General features: G+C 45.4%; 1 protein-coding gene across 15 annotated transcripts in view; it reads right to left on the bottom strand.

The window, feature by feature from the left end:
* Positions 1–24,481, bottom strand: part of FOXP1 (forkhead box P1) — a 384,485-nt gene that overhangs the window by 236,857 nt on the left and 123,147 nt on the right. For 3 of the 15 annotated variants that reach the window (XM_080606022.1, XM_080606046.1, XM_080606047.1), the window contains one exon: positions 7,762–7,856. The exons of 11 other annotated variants lie outside the window; for them this stretch is intronic. The gene's annotated coding sequence lies outside the window, so the exon portion shown is untranslated. Of the gene's footprint in view, positions 1–7,761; positions 7,857–17,032; positions 17,054–24,481 lie in introns of those variants that run through there. One more of the 15 variants, XM_080606048.1, reaches the window with a different exon arrangement.

Genomic DNA, 24,481 nt, shown 5'->3' with positions numbered 1-24,481 from the left:
AAGTGACGTGGAAGCCCCCAAGGAGCGCACGACAAGGGCTGGAAGACCGAATCTCAGCCTGCCGTCCCGTAACCAGTGGCCACGCCACATGCTGTGGGGATGCAGGATGAGGAGAAAGCCCACGCGGGGGGACGAGAGGCAGGGCTGAGACCAGACACGCTCAGCGCCGCAGCCTGCACGCCCCCGCGGTTATCAGCTGCAAGCAGCCGCCGGGACTTCAAAGGCCCTTCATCGATACCGCAGAGCCCAATCGTATCAGCATCTTATCCAGCCTTGCAACTTAAACACCTTTGTGGCCACGGGCTGAGGGACAGGCACGAGGACTCCGGAGCGTCCCACCGCCCCCCAGGGACGCAGCGCGGCCACGCTGCGCCCCGCACAGCGCTCCTCGCCTACCTGCGCTTGGATGCCATCCAAGCCCTCGTGCAGCGCGCTCTTACATTTTATTCTCTCTCTCTTCAAGCTTTGGCAACTGAAATCTATTATGATGTCAAAAGGTAGCTGACAACATAAAATGTATCCCGCTGAGTTGATGCTGCACGCTGCTAAATTTACAACAACATAAGTATCATAAAAATTATAAGAACTGCAAATTAACCACTGATTTTTTAGTTCAGTGACATAAATAACAGTAAAGATCTGGATAACTTCCAAACATCTTTACAACTGTTTAATTTGTCAAAATCTATCAAGTGCATTTCAACCACAAACCTGTCCTCTACAGTGCATTAGTTTTCACGTACTTACGCTGGCGTCAAAGGCAACCAAAATAAAGCTTATATAATTACTGTATTCTGATGCACCTTTCCAATCACGCATTTATTTCTGCTTTTCTTCGTCAGTACTTCTTTGTTGACACTAACAGTCGCAGTGTTTTAAAAACATTCATGCTAAAAAAGAGGAAAAAAAACCAACATTGCTGCTTTCCACCCTTCACAGGTTTGCCCGGGATACTCAAGAAGGCACATTCCTTTGTTTGCTGATTTGACTGGTCTCCCACTCACGTGTTTTGTGTGCCTCACGAAGCTTGCGTCAGCAAACCCTTTTATTTACTCCGTTATTTGTGTACCAAGCTCGGTGAATGCAAAGCCACTTTTCCAGCAGCTGCAAGAGAGCACGTAAAGATAAAATTATTTATTTTTTGGTAGGTTGGACTGCTTTTCCTTAGAGGGGAAAAAAAGCTCACTTCTAAATATCTGTTTATTTTCTGTGGTCGAATATCAATTATTGCTTTTTCTAAGAATCAGACTTACTAAGAAGGTTACGTTTCTTTTGCAACCACTGCCAGATTAGCTAAACATGAACTCAAAATTTGTTGAACCGACGGTGCACAAAGTTAGGGTTGGACTGAAAAATAATACAGAACGTATTTCTACTGTTTGATTTCTCAGGGGCTTTGTAAGACCCAGCTGCTCACCCTTTGACCACGAAGAGACTGAAAAACGAGGGTAAGGCTTCCTGGACAAGGCAAGGCGCTGGCCGCAGCTCCGCGGGCACCCTGCAGAGGCCGGAGAGGTGTTCTTCATGCAAGAAGATGCGGCCACCGCGCTGCTCAGTGGTTGCCAAGAGCCAACAAGTGACACGCAGCCCGACGGGTCCCCGCAAACCCAAGAAGCCACACAGCCGAGGTTCGGTGCCTCGATGGCTTCGAGACGTGGGCCGCAAGGGTGACGTGGCTCTGCCCCGCAGGCTGGCAGAGCGGCGGCACGGCACGTTTTTTGAAGCAGCGCAATGTGTGCTGTGATGTGTTATACCACACTGATTTCAAGACCAAATCTCGACCACAATGGCTACCCATATGGAAGCAGGAAAGGAAGTTGAAGGACCGGGTTTGACACGATAGGTTAAACTCAACCCCCCACCCCAGCAAACCATACAGTAAATCTTTTCACATACAGTAAGGGCAGAATAGAGCGACTTACGGCGTGTCCGAAACGACAGCATTTATGCTTAAAGCGCAGCAAAACACCTCAGAGCACAACCCAGCTCTGAAAATTCGGCATCTGGATTAACATGGAAGTTTGAATTTTGTGTTCTCACTGCACTGTTTGCAAGAGCAGTACACCTGAACGGCCACAACTCGTTCGGTGACACCCAAAGACACCGTGCGAGCGTTGTGGAACAACCTAAGTAATTCAAACTTCTTCGATTAAATCTAACTTAATTGCACACAACTGGAAAAACTCACAACAAGTTGGCTTCGCATGTTGTATTACACAAATCGGAAGCAATTCCCACAAAATCTACCCCATCCAAGCTACTTTATCTAAGCAACACAGAGCTGTTACAACAATTTTTGAGTGATTTTGATTCTCCTTGCGGTGCAATGAGTAATGAAGAAAGCACGTTTTGTATTCTGGTTTGCACTGGTGATACGCATTTCTTCTTTGACTAAACCCTCTGTGACTCAGTTCTACCGGTTCACAACAATGAGTTCTCATGTTTCCCCCTACACAAAAGAAAAAAAAAAAGTCTTCAACTATCCTGTTCCCAGCTCGCAGCAAAGGGAAGACCTTGGGGCGCGTGCTGCAGCTTCTCTACTTTGTAAGACCCTACAGCGGGGGTCCTGCTAACATACAGGGAGGAGCCCTGGGCCCAGCAAACAGACCCAAGTAGACAAGACACTGCCTGAAGATGAAAAGGCCACAAAAATGAGGTCTCCACAGCTTCAGCTTGAGCTGGAGGAACGTTTCTCACTTGATGCAGGAGAAAATGGGCTTGGTCAGGGTGACTTCCCTCAAAACTCAAAGCTTAGCAACAGGCTTCGGCACCGTCTTTCTCCGAAGTTCCCAGGAAGGGCAACCACAAAAGCTGCTTCTTACATTGAAAAGAGAACGGGCTTTTTTCAGCGCTCTGCACCAGATTTTCAGACCTAAGTTTCTCTTTCCAGTAACATGCGATGCGAAGGCCGCAGGAGCTCTGTGCTACGTGGTGCCTAACATTATCAGGCCCGGAGACTTAATTACAGTCTACTCTAATTGGCACGTGGTACTAAGCCATAAATATTAATAACATTAACCAAAAAAAAAAAAAAGATTAAGATGGCAAGCTGAAGACCGAATCAATAAATCAACAGTAATCTTTTTTCTTAATCACAGCAGCTACTCCACCCTTTTTATTGATCTTTTTCTCCCCCCCCCCCCCCACTTTATTTCACTATAGTCTCCTGAATCTTGATTGAATTAGCTCAAACCAACTGCACACCTAGCCAGGACAAGCCATGCTTCAGCTTCCAACCCCTTCCCGAGGTAGGAGCTGCACAGCGAGCTGTAGGACACCGCTGAGACCCAACCTTTTACTTCTCCGCTTCTCCCCTCGCCCGGTGCACAGCCCCGAATCCGCTGGGCGAGCCGAACAACTCGGCAAATTTGTGGGCAGTGGAAATTTGCTCTATCTAGGAAAGAGGTAACTGTGATAGATCTGACCTCCACCCAGGCACCGTGATTTATTAGCACACAGGTTTAAAGGAACCTTCATTTAACTGTCTCGCTGTAATCTGAAAACTAGTATGGAAACCAAACCATGTATCTTCTCGAGACATATCTGTTGATCAAATATTTTACTCCAATGTTCTCTACAGCATCATTACGGTACTTGCACATGTTCACCCCAAGTATAAATCTTCAGCATATCCTACATGCCTCTGCAGCAGCTTTCCTGGCAACAGCTTTATTGTGTTCTAGTAAACTTCATTCCTGTTATTTATTCTCCTTTAAAAGAGAAGTTACACTTTACCATATTCGCTCCTAGCAAAGACAAGTTTCTGCCTATCAAAAGACAAGTTTACTGCAAGGACTCTTGTAATAATATTGATAATGGGTAGAAATTACACATTTTATAAGGGAGAAGACAAAGCACTTCATGTTTTATAACAGTGGTGCTGATATCATAGTTCCTCCAAACTGTGCTTTCATACAAAATTATAGCCTGCTCTCCTGAGTGACCTAACCCACAACTATTTAGGAGAGATATAATGGGGCACGCTGTCAGCTACAAATCAACAGATGCGCTGGCTTCAATGGAGATATTGCAATTGGCTTCCAAAGACTTGTAAAGTGACGATCTGACCCAGTATTTTCAGTATAGGGCTGAAATACGCTGCTGAAGGAAAACAATTCAGGCTAGAAAAATCACTGGATAAAACTTCCAAAAGTTAAGAATATATAAAAAAAAAAAGAGCCTTCAGGTTGTGAGCTGAAAAGGATCTGACATTTTAATAAACAGATAGTAATTACAAATATTACTGAACAAAGGAAAAGGAAACTGAAACACGCTGAGAAAGATAATCAAGTAAGAAAGAAGCTTATATGATGCAAATCCAACTGATTAAATCTCTTCAGAAAGCAGGATACCCCACCTAGAGCCGTTAATCCTTATCTGGTTCCTCACACCCCTGCAGCATCAGACCTGAGGATCTCCAAGAAGTGCCCACCTTTCTTCCTTACTTTTGCCGTCCCTTTCGTCTGTGCGTGCCCACTGGTGCTACTCACTGCAGCCTGTTAAACGTATGCTACACAACCTTCGTTTTGCTTAAGTTACAGCGAGAGAGAAGCCTCAATCAGTATTTTTTCCCACTCTTTTCCTTCCCCAAGTAAAACGAAGCAAGGGAACAGATCCCAGGCTGCGTGCTATTAGAAGCAGTAGGTCCCTGAACTGGGTGAGATATATAAATGATACGACATGACTCACGAACATCGTCTAGCAGGTAACGACAAACAAACAGCAGTAGCTAGTTAATGATGATCTGCAATAATGTCGGGGAGACTTGTTCCCATGTAAGTAACCTGCCACACAGTGGATACAAATCGTCTCTGATTTGATAGCACCTACTGCAGAGAGGAGCATTATCAATGTGCTAGCTTGCTCAGATAAATGGAGTACTATTTCCCCGTGCTGCTGCTGTCACTTTCTCCGGTCCATCAGCCCCTTTCTTAAACCGATTGCTATTTTTATTACGCTCCTTAAAATATGAAGCAGGAGACTCCTTTTCCTGAAACGCACCGGCTGGATAGATGACGCCTTTTAAATAATATTCTTTTCTTGCTGTCCCTGATCCTTGCAATGTTGTTGCTTACTTTGGAGGGGGAAACAAAATAGAAGTGGCGAGCCATATCTCTCCATTCCAAAGGGAGTGGTTTCCCAAGAAAAGCACAGTTTTGTTCCCTTGCTATTTCCTTTCGGCAGTGCAGACAAGCAGGCAGCAGACCCGCTACTAAAATTGACCACAGCAGCTAGGAAACAATGCTCACACACAGAAAATACCTGTTGTAGTTTGTGGGCAGCAGGTGGCCTTTTTAATTTTTTTTTGGAGGGTGGGGGCATGATCTGGATTAAGTGACTTACTGCTTTTAAATTCTGAATTCACTACAAAAAGGAAAATCATCACGAAACAAACTTTTTACAGTCTAAAATTAGGTGAGATGCTATTGAAAATGAAAATAACTTCCAGCTTTATTTTAAGAACTGAAATTGTGTTTCCTGCTTCCATTGCTACGGTTCTTCTGGAAAGGAAGTCTCCCACCAGTAACGGACAAAATATAGAAAGCCTTGTGGATTCAAAAATGTTCTCCCCACACTTCTGTAAAAATAAAATCCAGAGGCTGGTAGAGAACACTGGTTTCACTGTAGAAGATACAATGTCAAAGAGAAAAAAAAAACATGCTCACTAATACAATAGGTCATTGTACTCAGAGATCTACCACATATGTTACTCCAAGGGCTCTCAACCTTAAACTTGGAAAGTCTAAGACACTGGAGCCATGATATATAAAGTAAGACCCAAGTTCCAAATATTTGATTTAGCAAAGTAAATATGGTTGTTTTTATTGGGTGCAACAAGCATTTTTCACAGAGTGAAGAATTATGGTAAACATCTGCTAATCATACTCACAAAAGAGGTCATTGTGTTTAAATCCAAGGTCATATTAATAGCTATATTTAATTAATAAAACCCAACAGTAATATTACCCAAGTTTCCAACAACGTCTGCTTCCTGACGCTCAAGGACCTATTCATTAATGGACCACTTATATTGGGTTTTCTTGATATTGCTGCTAAATTCTTACAAAGCTTTTAGGCCATACAACAGAGGCCTGACTTAGAAGTAAAACTGCATCGTGCTCTGCTATGTGTCTCTGGGGTACCGTACCGTGGGGACGTAGCTTGTGAACACATGCACTAACAAAAATACCGCAGTCCGTGATATTCCATGAAGGTGGTCTCGCACTTCCACGTTTCCATCTCTTCTCCCGTACTATGCGATAGGCGAGAGGATCACAGGTGCTTCTGACCTAGGAGATGATATCCTGTGCTCAAGCACTCACTGCCTAGATGCCAGTGAGAGCTGCACCTGCGTTTTCCTGAGAGCTTAAAAAAGTGGGGAATAAAAAAAAGAAATCCTAACATCTCAAGAAGTGTTGGATTTCCTTCATACTTCCAACCCAACCCCGGTTAGATCTGGTAGGGTAACTTCTCAACGTGTTTACAAGTTGCACAGGCCTGGTGTATTACTGCCCAAAGTGAGCCAGGCGGTTCGATAGCCCTAGTTCGTTTTGCCTGTTGAAACGTTGTTGATCTCAAACAGGAAAATGAACCCGATTTTCGCTTACTCAGGTGTTAAACAGCACAGCTTTTTTCAAATCTCAAGAGGTATCCTGGATGAAACTGATACAAATGAGAAATGAATCAGATCTTAGATCTTCTTGTGCTCAATTGTTTATATTTAAGGAAAGAGAGATCTATCGAAAAGTAGGTTTTGTTGCATGCCCAGGCTTCCTCACGTATCCGCAGTCATTGATGTTTATAGATTTTCTCTGCGAAAGATAAATCTAGCTTGTTGCATGAAAAATCCTCGAATGCACTGATGTTTATTCACTGAATTTCCATATCCTTTACACTTGAAGTTATTTTCTCTTTTCCACAATGTATGTGAAAACCATGACATTTTATATATTCTATACAAGTTCCTCACACCATACTGCACTATTTCCATGTTATTATATATATTGCAGTAATGCCATTTCCAATTCATTACAGAACACTACACACTTTTATGCACCAGATGTCCCAGCTTTGGTACGACTGAGCTATTTTCTGCCCACCAAGTCTTGAAGGCAAAAATAGTTGTTCCTGTATCTCTGTATACAGCCAGGTCACTTCACCTGCTCGTGTCAGACTTCCACCCCGGCAGACATGGGGGCTTTGTCTTATCCTGCCTTTAGACAACTTGTCACTGAAGACAACTGCGGAAACCTGAGTTACGTGCGGAGGTGTAACACTGCCCAGTGAGGCCTTGCATAAAGAAATTTGGACAGGAGAGGAAGTCCTGACAACGCAGTGCTCGGCCAGTTTTCCTCCAAAGGGCTCCATCTGCCTTGGGTTCATGGCACACCAGGTGGATTCTCTACATCTCCTGCCCTTAAATCTACAGCTTACCTATTTTCAAGAAGCCTGAATTTGTTCATGAACAATATAACCTTGATGTAAGAGCAACAAAAGCAGCAAAGAACACCCTGTCCACAGCTGAGTGCCTATCACGGGCCTGCAGCCCCCCAGACCTCATCAGCTGCCATTCAGGAAGCTCCGTGCAACGCTCTCAGCACCTTCCTGTTATACGGAGACCTCCCAGCAAACAAAAATGAATCCGAGGTATCCTGGGAGAGGTCCGTGATGCGGGGAGCTGAGAGGAGGGCAGAGCAGGGGAGAAGAGAGGAGAGTGGGCAGTGCGATGTTCCCACATCCAGTTCCACTCCTGTGGATTACCTTGCACTAAGTTCAGAGCTCGTCACTGAAGGGATCCCACCAGGCTGTACTAAATTTCGGGTTTGATACCTCCCGCACGCAGGCTCTCTGCAGAACTGGAAGACAAACCAGCAGGTGAGTTTACAACACACATCGATAGCTTTGGGCAGCGAGTAGCAGGAGCGTAAGCAAGTCGTGGTGATAAATCTTAGGCTGCAGTAACTCATTAGCCATTTTGGCATCACACATGAAACGCATCAACTTGATCTAACGTACTTCAGTGCTCTGCGCTATCACCCGCGCTGACTGTGCTTTGTTGAGATGAAGGGCTTTTTAATCCAAATCAGAAAGCGATGCTTCTGCACCGATGCTCTAATTTAGAAGTTATAATTAACAGACTTACTGCTAATCAGATCTCATCATACCTCTCCCAAGGCCCCAAATGTGGGAAACAACAGAACAAACGACCAGAGGTGCCTCAAGACAGCATCTAAATTTGCGTCTGCGATTTCGTATGTCCAAATCCGCGCATTCATATGGAACAGTTTTTATCACAGGGTCCTTTGCTCTTTTTGCACTTTCCTTTCCGGAAGAACGGGCTAGAACACAGAGTCCCAGGTGGTCCTTGCACACTCCTCCCTGCTGGCCCACCGCCTCTCACTATAACAAACCTCCCCTCTGACCAGAACTTGACCAAAGCACCCCCAAATCATGCAGCACAGCTTTCAGAGCATGCTTCAGCTCCTCCCTGCGGCAGCCACGCCGCCTTCAGCCCAGCTCGGGTCCCGGGACCAGCCACATGCGAGGCACGGCACGTCCAGCCCAGCCCAGCACACACCGTCAGCATTTCAACATCCGCGCCACGGCTGCATCGCAAAACCTCGGCATCCATCACGTTGCCGTGCCAGATAACCCAAGGTAAGTCAGCCTGACTTGGTGTTGGTGCAGGCTCCCTCGCTGCTGGCTCTCCAAGTCCTGCATCCCCCCCGAAAGGTTCAATTTAGCAGCGGGTTTGCTTCTTCACAAACCCTGTGCTCGTTCAGCGGAGCCCATCAAAGACCTGAGCAGCTCTTTGACTTGGAAGGCGCATCCCCGCGTTGACATAGGTGCAGTCATACCCAGGATGTTTTCACAGCAGATGACCTCACAAGTCATGGGCAGCACACTCCTGCCGTGGTTACAGAAGGATTACCCGAGGTTTCTGCAGCCGTTGGCTCGTCCCTGACCTCCATTTTCTTCATGCCTGTGGTCAGACCAAAGCTAGCAGTGAAGGCAGCACACGAGCTCGCCAGCAGCTGAAGGTCTGCCACCAGCTCCCTGAAAAACGTGCAACCAGCACGGGGAGCTGAGCAGGGGCTGCGCGGCCACCTCGGCTCCCACCCACCGCCCGGGGACGCCGAGCCGCTTGCCGGGGGCACAAAGTGCCCTCAGCATGCCCACCGGCACCCACCAGAGCCTCCCGCTCCACGCTCCTGAGCCCACACCAGCACGGCAGCAATCAGACCTGAAGCTTCACTGAATTTTACCGGCAGCATCAAACCTGGAGGGAGCATCATTCCCCCAGAAGTTTCTGACACGTTTGCTGCATCTTTAACTTCTGGAAAGCAGCGTTAAAACCGGTCCAAGAAAACCAAAGGGACGGCACAGGAAAACACATTGTGCGCACACAGGAATGTCTCTGAACAAGGTTCTTTGCACACCCTGTACAGGGATCCTAAGCAGAATCCTTTCCAGGCTTAAGGAGTTTATTACCCATGCCAGTTTATATTTTCTATGTAAATTCATGCAGCTGCCTTGAAAGGAACCACAGGTTTCTGTAGAGCCAAACTTTCTTTGTGAATTAAGAGTAAAATGTGCAAATTCACTGCTTAAGAATTAAATGTATGTATTTTTATTGCAGCATGAACAGGTTTTTTGTAAGGTGAACAAGAGCTCATAGAGCCAGGGAAGTGTTTATAAATATAACACTTATTCTTGTACAATATATATATTTTGCCTTAACAAAAACAGAACCTGATCATTCAGCATCAAAAATCACAGCACAAAATTTGTATGTTTTTCTCAAGACAGAAATTCTCCCTCATTTTCCACGCTGCACACTGAAGCTCCTGTTCTCTGCAGACAGGACATTGTTTTCTTGGGTTTTGTTTTAAAACAGTACGGAAAGAAAAAATAGCAGAGGGTGTCACTGCAAACACATCACCACGTACCATAAAAACGAAAACAAACCTGATTAACTCAGTTTAACGAATGCTTCCAAGTTCCTTATCAGTACCTGGGACGTATCTGGAAGGGAGCTTTCCCACCCCAAGAGGAAGTGCCAGGGGTGTTCCCCACTCCCAAGGGGAGGCAAGGCTGGGTGGCTTGTCCTGTTGCGATTTAAATACGGTGTGATCCTTCTGCAGTGCTGTAAAGTCTGCTCGGAGCATGCCAGTACATGTCAGCCTTCCCTTCACTCTGTAAGACAACATCCGCCTCCATGCAGAGTTCAAAAATATTTGACGATTTCAGCCAGCTTGCTACACTTAGGTTAGAACACAAAGCAGACTGCAGTGCTCAATATCAGAATCAGCATTTTTCCCCCCGACTTGCGAATACATATATTTAGATCAAATAGGCTTTTGGCATCATTTTCGCATGCCTACATCCGAGCCTACTGGTACTAGAAATCCTCTCTTCAGTATCATCATCGGAGGATAAAGACACGAGACTTCCCATTCTCCAAGGACTACCAGTCTCCTTAAACATAAATCTGCTATTGTGCGAAAGACACAATCTCTAAGGATTTCTATCGCAAAAGAACAAGGAAAATAGCCCAATAACCAAGAAAATGGAGCAGTTTCAGAGATTGGTGTGTTCAAGTAATATAAAGCAATTATGTGGTTGGATGAAGGTAAGGAAGGGAACAAAGACAGAAGTTAGCGTTTTTTGGAACCGAAGGGAAGGTCTGCTTTGGTAACACAGCAGCAAACTCAGGACCTGCAAACTAAAGAGGGCTGCTTGGGATGCAGTTCAGCCCCCGCCGTGATGGTCCCAACTGCGCTCTGCTCCAGATCAAGCTCCGGTTACCAAAAATGTACAGAAAGAGAGGGCAAGCTTACTGCTACGCACGCCCGCGCTACGAGGAGGAGAACAAAGCACTCAGCTTTGAGAAGCGCCGTAAGCTTGGTCCTGCCAACAGCCAAACCAGCGACAAAACCCCACGTGCTTCTCCGAACAATTAAGCAATTCATCGGATATGCAATTCACAATATTTTTCCACAACCGGGTGTGTAATTTGGGCTTGTTAGGCAGGCCCCAAGAAGCACTATCCCACAGGAACGATTTCATTACTTCTCCAAATGCCACGTGCAGGGCAGCAGCGTACACGTTAAGTGCTGGGTGGTCTCGTTTCCAGCGCCGTAACATCTAAACCACAACAAGGGGGCTGCTCCAACACCAAGCCCCAGCTTTTTACTCCACCTCAGGAACCTGGGAGGTTGAAGTGCTGCGAGGCGATGCGGAGCAGAGCCCCAGCTACCAGCGCTGGCGCGGCCCTACTGATTTAGGGCTGCTGGGCACCTGGTGCAGTGCTTTGGGGATGTCTCACCTTTGTTAGCTGCTCAGCTACGAGCTCGCAGCTCATGGCAGGAACCTCACGTGTAAGCACATTTAAGGCAGGACCGACCTGGGGACGCACAAGCTACGTTTGGTTGATCGTGTTAGCAAATATCCTCACCCGAGCCTCGCTGTTTCCTAAGAGGGGTTGGGAAACCTTCCAGGGGGAATGCGTTGCCTACGGCCCCAACCTCACAGGGAAAGGCGAAACGGCGGGGAAATGTCGGGATTAACAAAGGTGCTGCTGCCCTGCCCTGCCCTGCCCCGGGCTGTGCTGCGCCACGGCTCTTCTGGAGGAAGCGGCCTGGGAACGGGCATCGCTCCTGGGAAAACCACGAGGACAGAGGCTTTGTGCTCAGACCGAGCCTGCAAGTATGCGGTGGCAAAGGAGAGTCCAGATTAAGGGATGTTCAGGCAGCGCTGATGGACGAAAACCCTCCTGCCCCTTCCTTCATCTGAGAGATGCTAGAGCCTGCGGGATGGCAAAGGGGAGGAGGCACTGCCAAGAGGCAGCGAAACTCCAGAGGCACCAGGTCCTGACTCAGGGCGAATGCACAGCATTACCGCTGGTAAAGTTAAAAGATTTCCAGGAGTTTTACTGAGGATCTGCCCAAATGCACTGGATATATCATCAACAACAAAGTTTTTTTTTTTTTTTTTCTTCCCCAGGATTAACTACAGGGTGCAATTTTCTCTCCTTTTTTTCACTATGACTGTGTACAAGCAAAGCTCCCTGCAGAAATTACTCGCGTTTCAAACGTTACTGCTAATCTGCAATACAGCGTGTGCTGTTCCCTAGCAGAGTCATTAAAACATGCACGGGTCAGGATGCTGAGGTTGCACTCACGATTCTTTATAGTTACAATATTAGTAAAGTATTTACTAAATTGACTACCACCTACTTTAAGTTAAATTTGCTGACAGATAAACTGAGCATAACCTCTGGCATTTTCAGACGTTTTCTTATGAATAGATATATTTTGCATGTTTTTGCATGCTAGGCCCTTTCCAAAACGCTGATTTGATCTCTGATATCAGGGCTTACTCACCCCCTTGAAGGTACAAAAGAAAGGTAGCAGTAGCTTGCATGTGGGTGAATTAGACTTTAATGTATAGAAAGTACAAAACTTACTCTTTTTAGATTACTTTAGATTCAAAAGCAGCAAAAGAATATTAAAAACTCTGCACTATTTCTGCATTGGTTAAAAAAACCCTGCTGAGATATAAAAGAGGGGAGATATAAAAAGAATATTATTTGCATAGTCATAAATCATTATAAAATAATGATTCTTTAGCAAAAAAAAAAAAACACTCTTTCACAAGGGCAATCTAGCTACCAGAGAGTGCACTATCTGTTAGCATCCTATTCTCAAAACAGACATCTCTGGACAGATTTGTTACAGTTCTGTAGATGCTAATGTGTAAACAGATTGTAAAATTATTTTGGGGCTTATAATAGGATTTAATGTGTTTAAGAGGTAGTCTTATACCTCTTTAACAAAGAGGCTTACAATATGGTAAGAATGTATCACAAAAAAATATAATGCTTTTAACAGATAAATCCTCTTGGCAAAGGCTGTAATCTTTCAAACTTAATTGGTGAACTCATTAACGAACAACTGCCACTACAAGAAGAAAGACTATTGTCAGCGACTTATCGGGCAATGAGATAACAAACTTAATTATATTGTTTTCAGTGGATTTACATTTGCTTCCTTTAGGACACTAGATTTTCTAAACATTATTTCCTCGCCTGTACACAATTTTTTTCCCCTATAGGAGGAAAGCAAACCTAGCTACAGCAGCAAATAAGGAAAGAGAAAAACCCAAACCATCGCTGCTTTGAACTAAGCATAACACAGTACTAAAACTTCTGTCTTTATTATCTACTTGTAAAAAGTTATAAGCCTGTAAACTAGTTAATTTATGAGCCATGTTAATCATTTGTTCACATTTGATCTGAGGTTTAGCAAACACGGTTTCCTGGGACGTAGGAGGATAATTTGCAGGTCCAGCTTGGCTCCTGAGGGGGCACTAACTAATTTGACACCGTAACATGACATTGATGGCAGGCACACACTAATGACCGAGCTGCTAGATGCTCCTGTCATCCTGTCGCCACAGTGAAAAGCAAGTTTCTTCTTATTGCCAAAAAAGTGCAGAGCGGTCCTACTAATTATTCAGACATGCACTATAATGAGAATCTTAGTGCTCCCTCCCAACACACGAACCGCTCGCTAAAGCTCCCATTTGTCTGATACGGTGGCTGATTAGAATTTGTTTCTTGAATAGTAAAACCACGGCTTAAAATAAAGCAGAAAGGATAAACAGCCTTTTATTCTGCATAAAACTCAGAAAGTGGCCATTTTGGTTTTAAGCTGTTTGGGTTTTTTTGTCATTTATTTACACCCAAAGAACAGAAAATCGGATTAATTTTTAATAGTACTTCTTAAACAACATATATATCTTCATCAAGTTATACTGTCAGGATCAGTCAGGACATAAATCCTGTGGACAAAGGGTGCCTCAAAGTATTTTATTCTCCTTCTCTGAGGAGAAATGACATTGGCTAGAAGAAAAACTTGTATCAAACAAATCACAGGTCAAAAAAGTGTCTGTCATTCTTTCCAGATTATATTGTCAGGACAACTGATTCCCCAACATGAACTCTGGAGGTGTGTAAGGGCTTTACACGTCACAGAATGGTTTGGATGGAGAAAAAAAAGAGGAGTAAGAAAAGTTGAATGGTATTTTCCAGAATCTATATTTATTCCTCCTTTCAGGCCCCGATTCAGCACTGACTGCAGAGCATACCGCAGCTTCGTACCTGCGCTGTATTTTACAATTCTGTCATTTTCTCAAGCCTTTGCAGCCACACACAACTGCGACGCACAAAGAGGGCAGCGGGCCCACCGGAGCATGTCATTACGCTACATACACAGACCGAAGATACGTTACTACCCTGTAAGGGAGCCCGAATTTCTAAGGATAACACTTCGCTCTTTCTGAAAAGCAAACCCTGCTAAAAGCGTTTCAAGTGGGCCACCCAAAGCCTCGCACGAGCTACTGAGTCATTTAGAAAAACGTAATAAACTCGAAAGTGTTACACACAGAGGTGAAGGAGACACGCGCTGCAGTACCACCCCAGGACAGTTTGAAAGCCGTTCCGGGCTAATCGCTCTCCCGGGGCCTGCAGGAATTCGGCCGGCGGCCTCCCCTCGCACGCCGTACCCGCACGGCGCTGGGGGCACGCTGGTGACCGCGGCCTGGGTGACCCGACTGCAGGCCCAGCCTGCGCCCCGTGGCCCTCGTCTCCTCGCCGCTCAGCGGCACGCTGCCTGCTGACTCGCACAGACAGGTATCTGTGCTTAGGAGAGGTTTAATTCAGGTGGAGGCCGATGCCCACGGTTCTCACAACGCCCCTTGGCCAGGAGGGGAACAGGGAGCAGGCCGCTGGCAGCACGGGGGGAGCCAGGGGCTACCAGGCACAGAGCTGGGAAGCCCGAAGAGCCCCGGCCACACAGGGCCGTGGTCACCCGTCGGAGCGCTGAGGGACACGCGTGCTCCTGCCCAAACCTGTGACACTGCGGGGCCTCGGGCACTTCGCTCGCGGCCCCAGAAATCCATTTCTGAGTAACTTTCGCCAACTGCAGCGCCACAAATCTGTTACCGAGTGGCACGACTTCCGAGATGAAAGTGAAAGCACATGTTTTGGGAGCCAAAGCGATGTAACGTAAATACTGGGTACACGCTGTTACATGTCATTTTGCAGCGCAACATGTGAAGGGCACATGAATCATTAGCGAGAGAACAACTCTGGCACCTACCCCAGAAATACCTCAGTCAGCACTGAGCAAGAAAGAAAAGATCAAAAAAGAGATCCCAGAATCATAAACGGAGGCTCAGCTCCCGCAGAAAGATACACTTAGCAGCACTCATCTCTTTGGAAAATAGAGGCACTGTATCCAAGATACGGCACCGCTAACATTTTCCACATGGCTGGGGATGGATCGGTGAGTGGCCTTCTCCTAAACATTATCATCTATACGTGCCAGCTGTTGGAAAAATGAAGACACAATGCATTTTGCACTCCGTTCTCATAAACCCAGGGTATTAATTCAGGCAGAGGAGGAGGAGAGGCGCCGAGGTTATTTCAAAGCAGGTTAGGCCATGCTCAGCCAGGCCGTGTGGACACGCTGCGGCAGCCTCCTCGCACGGCAGGCCAGAGCACGAGGAGGGATCCCTTTACATCCAGGGTGACCTGGGCAACTGCAAGAGGCCAGGACTGAGCGCTCCAACGTCCTGCTGTCAGTTTAACTGTTAGCTCGCAATGGATTCGGTTGCACTTCCCATTTGGGGCAGGTTTGTCCTCAAACGCTGGCTAAGAAATCTTGGGCAAGAGGAAGCAGCAACCACCAAAGAACATTTAACAAAAAAATATCTCACCCACAGTTTCAGAGGAGGAGGCAGGAGCGTCCCTGCTGCCCCCGGGGTCTGCAGCAGCCCCACAGCCTCGAGGTGCCCCACAGAAAGCGGGTGCTGGCCCTGCTGCTGGAGAGCCTCTGGGATGATGGTGTGGCCCCATCGTGCAGCTACTGCTCCCTCTGGGCGCCTCTCTATTGCCCAAGCTCTACACAGGTTACAGCACTAATACCATTTCACAAATTTATTGCAGAGTTTTATCACAAATACCATTTAGCTAATTACTGTATAAGAAAGAATAACCAAAGCTTTCTATTTTCTTCCTCTGCGCACTATGGTTGGTCACAAAGAAGAGCTCCTTCCAGTGTGGCCTGGGCACAGGCTGTGATGTAAACTAAAATAAGCGATGGTTTCCCCGCATTGATCCACGCAATCAGCAATCACACATAACCCTCTGCGGTACTTCGAGGCTCCCAGACCGCAGCCTGGGCAAGGAGACAAAGTCAGACTGCAAGATGGCACCCAGCTAAAGCAGCAGGAGGGTTTGCTTCATGGCTGGCCACATAAACAAGCCATGAAGAAGGAAGCCAGTCCTATGAAACCCCCCAGAGACATCCTGGAGAAAAAGGGCTAAAGTGCGTACACAGGTGTGTTAAGGGTGCAAGAGAAAGTTGCTGGTAAAAGAAAAAAAGAAGACACCAAAAAAAGCCTGGTCATCTCCATTTGCCACCTCTTCTCATCCTTCTGCCACCACTGGACAAAGAACAACAAACACATTTAAACTAGAGTCAAAATACTGATTCCTCGGCATGCAAGAGAATCCAAAACCATGCAAAATGATCTCCCCGGAGTGACACAACTCCTCTGCTTTTTACTTCTCCCATGGGCAGGATATAGCCCAATAGCAAGGGACATACACACAGATTTTATTTTATAAGAGAATGAGACAGGTTTGTGGTGATGTTGCCCTTGGGCTTCTGGGATTTTGTTTGTTGTTGATGTGTGCTTTTTTTTTTTTTTTTTTTAATATTTTAGCAAGTTACGCTTCCATGTAACATATGAAGGTGATTTGATGTGGTAATTACCTATTACATTTGACAAGGTAATTAATGTGGCAAAATACCACTGTAAAATATGTAAACTTAGTTTGCTATCATCAAAACACGTCTGTTTAGGAGCTTGTTCTGTTTGGACAAAAAAAAAAAAGAAAAGAAAAAGGATGGAAAACTCCTAACAGTGTATATTCTATGAACTAGAAAGTGTAAGGACTGACCTTCAGCTTCAAATACGCTCCTGCCCAAACAGGCATTCTCTAGCAGGACCAGAGAAGTCTAAAAACAAGCAAGACAAAATTAGCAACATCTTCCAGGAGCAGTACAGAATTTCATAGAGATCTTTAACACCTCAGGTAGAAACACCTGAGACTTCGACACCAATGTTTCCTTACAGCTCAGGAATAAGATATCCTTGAAAACTGTTTTCTTTTCAGAAATTCCCCTCCGATATGTCAGGTATATCAACTCGGAATGAAAGGTTGCACTGCTCTTGGAAAATGAAAACCAGCAGCATCACTGAAAAGATGCTCAAAAATTTTCAATCACATTAAATGCTCTGATGACTTTGTCTCTAGATGAAGCCATCCAAGCATGCAGTGATGTAAAGGAGAAGTCAAAAAACCCATGCACAAAGCTAAATACAAACTAAGAGGAACAAAGTAAATATTGTTAATGTTGCTAGTACTAAATAGTAAAATATTCCTTAGTGCAGCACGCATTCAGCCCTTGTACTTGGGCCTACGGAAAATAAAAACGTTCTTGATAGAAGTGCCCCAAACCAAACCAAACCAAACCCCTTCCGCAGTTACAGAGACACCTTCCTGGAGCTATCAAGTAGCAGGATTAACTTCTACTTCCAGCTCAGATTTCTACTACTACTGTATTCCCATTAAAAGGTCCTAAACAGTTTATGGTTTGAAATAATCCTGACTACAAGGTAAATCTGTTTGCACAAAGACTAGCGAAGAATAAGGAAACAATACAAGCTTCCAGCTACAAACCCCAGGTGATTCAGAAGCAGAGGCATTCAACCTGCAATGCCACATTTAAGAGTTCGTTATCGTTTTTCTTACAGACCGTAACCTCAGTTATCAAAAGGTAACAAGAAAACCCCGACTCTACTCTGAAACCTTCATCACCAGAAGAAGCCGTGGAAGCACAGCGAGGACCCGCTGCTGAGGGCGTTTTTAGGAGCTCTGCCTTTGCACTACTGGAGGCATCGTCACTGCAGTAAGCACTGCACACCAAACCCGAATCCTAGCAAACAAAACCAAAGGTTCGTGTGAGGAGTACCAAGGAGTACCGAACCTAAACCGATCTCCCCCCACCCCTAATTCGAAGAAATTTAGGAGAGTACTTCCAGAGGAAGAAGGCCCCGAAGAAACCCTTGGGAGAGCGTTAACCTGCCTCCCCTCAGCCAGTCGCATCCCTCCCCACAGCACTTACACTCCCCAGCTGCAGAGAACAAAGACCCCTGCTGGGAGAGCCCCGCTTGTGAGAGGACGGGCTAAAAACCCACGCGGATGTCTCCCAGAGGTTCCCTTGACTACTTCACGGGAGTGAAGTACTTCATGGGAGCCCCGCTGGGGCTCATTACCCGGCTCCCCAGGCACGGCTCCACCACGACACAAACAGCCCCCCCGTGCACCGTGCCGGCAGACACCCGGGTTTCATCGGCACAACCCAGCCGCGTCCAGGGGCCCCTCCTGGCCCTCCCTTCCCTCCCAGGCCCCGAGCGAGGTGCCTGCCAGCAGCACTGCGATTCCTGGCTCCTTTCACACCCAAGCACCAAGGTGGCAGACGGAGGAAAACCTCTCCTTTCCACAGGTTCTTCTGTTACTAATAGTTTTGATTTTATGACACAGAGGTGAGAAACAAAACCCAACATTTGACTGAACTGGAAAAAAAAAAGAAAAAGGAAAGGAGTGCTTTCTGTGAGGTATTCACCTCTGAACGATTCAACAGGCTGAAAAGGCTTGGCTCCTGGTCGAGCAGAGCAGCTGCCAACCCCGTGCCTGGCCAGGGAAATTCATCCAGATGTGGCAGCACTGGATGCGGTAGCACAAGGAGGGGCTGGGATGAGAGGAGCCAGAAGACCCTTCCCAACCCACGTCCCTGCTGCAGGAGAAAGGAACGCTCGGTGACAGCAGGACACCCCTAAAACAACCACGTCGGTGAACCTGGGCTCCTCGAAGCTCCCCAGCCCCTAAACTCATCGCAAAAGTCCGAGCTGCTGAGACCACGTCCCTTCCTCCGGTTCAGCTGAACCTGCACCAGCTGCTGCAGGCACCTCGCGAACATGGCGAGCTCCTTGGGCCATGGGTCCAACACAGCTTGAAGAGGCAGCCTGGAAAGCCTTCTGTCTTCACAAGATTTCAAAATTAATGGATTAATTAAAATGCGTTCACGAAGGAGAGTAAGGAAGAAAAGAACACTTCAGGGTGGCTGCAACTTTATCTAAAAGTTCCTACACGCTTACATAAACCTAAAAATTAGCCCTGTTTTCTCATTACGTTAAACAGTGAAATCTTTAAATCCTTTCTCACAAACTGTCTTGTACACACACGGAAGCAGTGCTACCGTTTGCACTCTCTCCTCTTTTTAAATGTATTTTTAGCAGTGGGTTAAAAAAAAAAAAAAAGAGAGACAAAAAAGAAACCCCACACTTGAATCTATCAGCAACACTTTAAGGGTCATGTAGCGCAATCCTGGAGAGCGACCGAGAAGTCACAGAGCTCCGCAGCACTTCGTACTTATTGCAGGAGCCTCTCTCATAATTAATGCAGCTGAAAACAAAAGTCATTCCTTACATTTCTTCATAAGGGCAAAAATGCTTCAAGAAATGTAATTAAGTTATACATTGAGAAATGTTTTTTCTTTTTGATATTTTAATTATTCATCAGGTATAGCATTGTTTTACCGTATGAAGTGTTTGATGTACAAAAAAGCCTATTCTTTCTGACGCATAATTTCAGCCTCAGTTCAATTATATTCTTCTGAGCAGCACCTAAGGAGAATTTTGCTAAATCATAGCAAATTGTATTTTCAGGCAGTGGGAAAATTCAGTCTTGAACCTCTCCCCTTTGCTCCCCTCCTGAGCCTTAACTAGTTGTTTTCTTACAATTAATTATTTAGGTGGTTCCAGTAACAATCTATGATTACTGCTGTAGTCGCACAGAGCTCAGGTGAGCGGTGATACAATTCACTGCTGTTTCATTCCGCCTAGGACTTGTACCGCCTGAGAAATTCTGCTTGAACTTAAAACTTGCTCAAACTTAGCAATTCAGCACTTCAGCGTTATTTTTCTAGGACGTAACTAGCAATAAAAGATTGCTATAAATACGTTCTCCCTATATTCACGCACTGCGTAAATAGACTTTAATGGCAGTAATTGAAATCTGAATGGGATGCCAACACCTCAGGCAGACTGACGCGACATTTAATTTATACAATTAAACATGAGGGTGGGGAAGCACAAAACAAACAATGTTTGTTAGTTGCATGCTTTACATCAGACATATTTTCTCAGTTTATCTGTCCTTGTTTTGGTTTGGCAGGGCAACAGATCTCACGAGGCAGAGGATCAGCCCTGGTAGGGCCTGGCAGCGTGGCGACGGCTGGGAGCCCACCATCGACTTCTCCAGATCAACGGGAGCAGAGCGGGCAGCGGGGCCACCAGCACCCAATGCCCATGTGGAGCTCAACAGGCAGGGGCACCGCTTTGAGGATGCACAGGGTGAACCCAAGGGCAAAAAGCCATTTTAAACCACGTGCACTCGACCACCAGCCCTCCAAAGGCAAGGCAACGTTTAATTCCCTTCACCCGACGGGCTCCGGATTGGGCCCCATCTAACTTCATGTTTCTGAAGACTCAGAGGTTACGTTCCTGCCAACACAAATCACGGAGTTAGACCTGGGAGAAGCCAGGTATGTGCAAGTCACCTACACATAAAATATAGCTTAACCGTGGAAGCAGCCACAGAACTGCACAAGTACTTTTTTCTACTGCAATACAAACCAGTAAAGTACGAAGTCTGGCGCTAACTCTTCTGTACGCACTAGGGCAAGGAAAGATCTTACAGCCTGGCATTTTAAAGCTCAGCAAAGATTCAGGTCTCTCATCCCACTGTGAACGTCTTGTCTTCACGTACAGTATTTCCTGCAACCCTCTTAGTAAATGAATTTTTTCTATCCCCACGCTGATTCATCAAATCACACTGAAGCATCTCTGCCCAAGCTATAAATCTAGAATGTCTTTTATTAAATAGTGCCCAAGAAGAGCACCTGTAATTGTTAGAATTACAACTAATGCTAGAGGAAGCAGACAGAAGAGCAAAGAGAATTTTATTTTTTGTTCTAAAAGTAGTCATTGTTTTTCACCTTGTCGCAGATAAGATACTGCTCTTCATATAGATGTGCACAAAACTTAGTGAACTTAGTGAAAGTATGGCAGAGAGCACGTATGCACGTACAGTGCATGTTAGTGCAAATGCATGTATCAGCAATATGTGACTTTTAACACGTATCAAAATCACTCAGGTTTTTATCCTTTCTGAATCTGCACTGTATGGCCCAGCGGCATTACATCAGCTCTTAATACACGCAGGATACAAATCAGGTATCTCCCTCGGTGGTGCTGAGGCGCTGGGTGAAGCAGGTGCAATTTCTCAGCACACATCTGGGCAAGCATTACGGTATGAAATATACACACGGTGATGGGCAAGGTGGAACGGGAGGGGAATACAATAACTGAGGCTAAATATGTGGAAAGTCAGTGAAACCTGGCTCATGCCACAGATGAAATGACTTGAACAAAATCTCAGGTTGCCCTGTGCAGCACTGCCGAGCACGGCAGCCTTCGGACACGAACCATTCAGAGTGGAAACAAGCAGGTTTCATCAAGGCCAACAGCAAAGCTGGCATAACTTTCCAGGAGAGAAGGATTTCGATGCCAGAGTCTTGTAGGACACGGTGTGACCTGCAGGTTGAAGGAGACACTGTGCCTGTGCACACAAAGACCGCACACTGCCTTTTGCGAACGTTAAAATCCAGCCGCCTTACACAACCCAGCCCACCAAATTGCAACACCCAGCAGCAGGCGCGCTGCCGGCAAGGAAATGCCTCGTCCCGCTCTGAGAGCGCCCACCACGCACCACCATATATCCTCAGCTTGCTGACCACGCTCCCGTGATGGCAACAAGAAGGGAGATTTTGCACTTTCCATTCATTCAAGGAACTCCTGCTCATTCTCCACAGAACGCTTCCACCTTGCTACTGAGAAAGTTAATAACATAGCTCACCGCACGGACCACGCATCGTCGGTGAGATTTGTCAGCAGGCAATAATAAGTCAAATAAATTAACTGAATGAAAATAAAAATGTACCTATTGTACCCATTATTTTTGCCACAAAGAACCTTTAATCCACTGTTTTAGATCTACCTCCAGTTGTGCCATAAATGTGTATCCACAGCACATGATTTTTTCCTTTGGGATTTTTTCTGTCCTTGTATCTTTTGCAGAAAATGAAGTCTCATCTTGCTTGATCTTCATCGTATGAATATGATCAGCTTTATTGCCATTAACTGCATTCTAATCCTGTTCAGATAATTCATCAGTTTCTCGGTTTCAAAAATACAAAAAGATGTAATCTAGTTTTTCACCATTAGCATCATATTTAAAAGTCATTTTAAATTTTATCTTAAAAGCTGACTGACCTGCTTATTTAAAACATGCACGAGATATTTTTTCTTTTTTCTTTCTTTGCCATGAACTACACTGACCATATCTGTAGAGGCTAGTGTCACAATGTTAGTTTAAGATACAATTAAAGACAGAGCTTTAACTTCAAACCTGTATGTTGCAGGACTACGCCTGAGTCCCACCAACTTTCTTCAGCTACAAGGGAGTTAAAAAGCTCGCAGCGAACAGGGCAGACAGTGGCCTCTACCAAACCTGAGAGAAGTAGCTTTAAGTTTATTAAACTGGAAGGTAACTGTTGACACATACTTGCTTTCAAGGGGTCCTTGGCAAGAAAGTGGCAGCAGTTACAACAAATTAACAGCATACAATAAAAATGCCATAAACATGCAGCATACATAATAAATCCAATCAAGTCTAGGAGTCGCACAGATAAAAATGACAAATGGCTACTGTCTCCAAAATAAAAAATACACATTTCTCAAACGCTGTTGTTCATCATTACAACATATTTTTGCCCCTAAATCTAAAATACAAATTAAGTGATTCTAATACGAACAGCATTGTAGATAATATATTTACTTTCTCCTTCCCCTTCTCCTTCCCCCCTCCCCTCTTTCCTAGCTTGCGAAACCAGGGAAACTGCTTGGGGAAGCCTCCTTTGTGATGCTTTGCTTTCCAAAGACCTGTGATGTGCTCGCGGTGTTTATACAGATGTGAGCTGAGCGATGTTTAGCAAAACAAAACGAGTATCCCTCGACTGACAGAACAAAACCCCCACAGTACTTATGGCGACCGTGGCTCCGCAATTTATTGGCTGACTGCGTTAATTTCCTGCATCTGATCTGTTTCTAATTCCAGCTGCTGAGGTGGGGATCTGAAATTTGCAGCCAATAAGATGCATTTTGAAGTTCGCAGGACTTCAGCTAAGAAGCAAACGGGTCGTCCCAGAAGGGAGCAAGCAGAGTTGAACGTGGGGCCGTTCAGCATCTGGATGCCTTCTGCCAGGTCTGCGAGCCCTTACTGCTAGCGAGTGCCAGCTTGGGCAGCTTGGAGCAGCTCTGAGACCTCGCTCTGCTGTCCCCTGGACCTGCTCAAGCATCCCACAGGAGCCACTGCTGCAGGGAGACTCACACAGAAGAGAGGAAGAACAAGGCTGCGCATAGGAATAATTTACAGAATAAATAAAAGCAAAAAAGTGCTCCAACTGCAGCAACTCCTCCTCGTTAATCCAAGGGGAGAAACAAAGGACTTCCTTAAACATCACCTATACGATAGGTGCAATAACAGAAGTAAATTATAACAATTAAAAGTCATTAAAAGAAGAGTAATTAAGAATAGCTGTTTAGATAACAATGGCTTTCTTGAAATTCTCATAACCGAGGTCCTACTTTTTAATCACTCTTTTGCAACAACTCGCATAACTTCAGAATAATTGCAGATTTTTATACATCCGAAAGAGCATAAAGTAAAAACCATAAATTATATGCTAACTCCAGCTGTTAAATGTTGGCATTTTGTCTTTAAAAAAAAAAAGTTCAAAATCTGTTTCCTTAAACCAAGGAAATGTGGAAAAAGGCCATCCTGCCAGTGGAAACATTCAACAGCAGAAAGCTCACGCTGCGGTTTCTTGCCGAGGCAGCAAACTTCTCTAAAAGGGAAGTTACTGCCAACTCAAATACTGTTTGCTTTCACACCCAAGAACAAACTGTGTGCATGGTGAAGGCTTCCTGAGGGCTCAATGCAGCTGGAGCATGCTGAATAAAGGTAACTAATGTCAAAGCTACTGTAAACTTGTTCTCATTTTTCTATCAGCAAGTTATCATCAATGGAAACAAGACTATTATGCTGCCATCCTTCCTTTAAAAAAAAAAAAAGAGAGAGAGAGAGAAATGAACTTTTATTTACCCTCATTTTCATCCCCTAGCTTATTGTTTAGGGTATTTTGCTGTCGCTGTTCCTAAGCGG

This window comes from Anser brachyrhynchus, assembly GCF_964034855.1.
Source record: "Anser brachyrhynchus genome assembly, chromosome: 10".
Taxonomy (NCBI): domain Eukaryota; kingdom Metazoa; phylum Chordata; class Aves; order Anseriformes; family Anatidae; genus Anser; species Anser brachyrhynchus.
This window is presented reverse-complemented; position numbering and strand designations above follow the sequence as displayed.